Source organism: Tiliqua scincoides, chromosome 3 (genome assembly GCF_035046505.1).
Source record: "Tiliqua scincoides isolate rTilSci1 chromosome 3, rTilSci1.hap2, whole genome shotgun sequence".
NCBI classification, from domain to species: domain Eukaryota; kingdom Metazoa; phylum Chordata; class Lepidosauria; order Squamata; family Scincidae; genus Tiliqua; species Tiliqua scincoides.
Genome location: NC_089823.1, coordinates 37,301,143 through 37,302,115, shown reverse-complemented (window position 1 = coordinate 37,302,115; position 973 = coordinate 37,301,143).

Here is a 973-nt window from a genome sequence, read left to right as displayed (position 1 = left end):
AATGAATAGGGACCCATCTGAAATTGGCTAACAACCCATCTAGTGGGTCTTGGCGTAACTCAATTGTTATTAAGCACACCTTTCACTGTCACCCAAAGAGGGTAAGTCAGCCGAACTGCTATGCCTTCAGGTCACCCCCGCAAGGCCCCCAAGTTCAGACAAGGGGCTAGCCAGCCTGCCTCCTTGAGCCAGTCAGGCATCATGGGAGCGGTTCTGGTTCACCCCCTGTCCTTGCTGACTTAGATTGGACACCGAGAAGGTCTTCTGCCTACCCATCCCGCACTTCTACCGCCAGTGACCAGGGCCTTAAAGCTATATTGTAAACCCAAACACACTCCGCAGCCAGTCTGAAGTAGGCAAAAACAACCACCATCATAGGGCCAATTAGATGGTGATTTAAAAATTCCTACCCAGCCCTCAGGAGAGCGACCAGCTAATCCCAGACTAGCTACAGGGCGGGCAGGTGGGCGGGCGGGCCGGGGTCACTTCCTAGGAACGGACTGAACTAACCCCAGCACATGCGCGCTGGAAAAAGCTTATCGCCCCGTCCCCTTAGGCTAGCCAGCCAATCAGCTGGCAGCAAAGCCAGAGAGGCGCGCAAGCAGCCCTTGTTTTGGGTTCTATGTTTCTGCATAATTCCCTTATCAGTATAACAATTATCTTAATATTTTGGCTGTCTTATTTTAAGTATGTCCTTAATCTTTACAGCACTGTGATTCTTTGTGGAGAGTCCTTGGGTCTGCTAAATCTGATGTGACCTAACCAGTAGCAATACTTTTAACATCTAGGCTCTCTGCATAGAGAGAAGGCTATAAGCCTATGATTTGTGTCTTATAATTATAACATTGTGTAAGCTGATAATTGGAGAAGTAAATAGCTTGGTTCTTTATTGGATGCTTCAACTTGCTTTTACTTGAGAACAAATTGCCAAAACATAATGAGTTATTGGGTTCACGTTTTACAGTATTTTTAC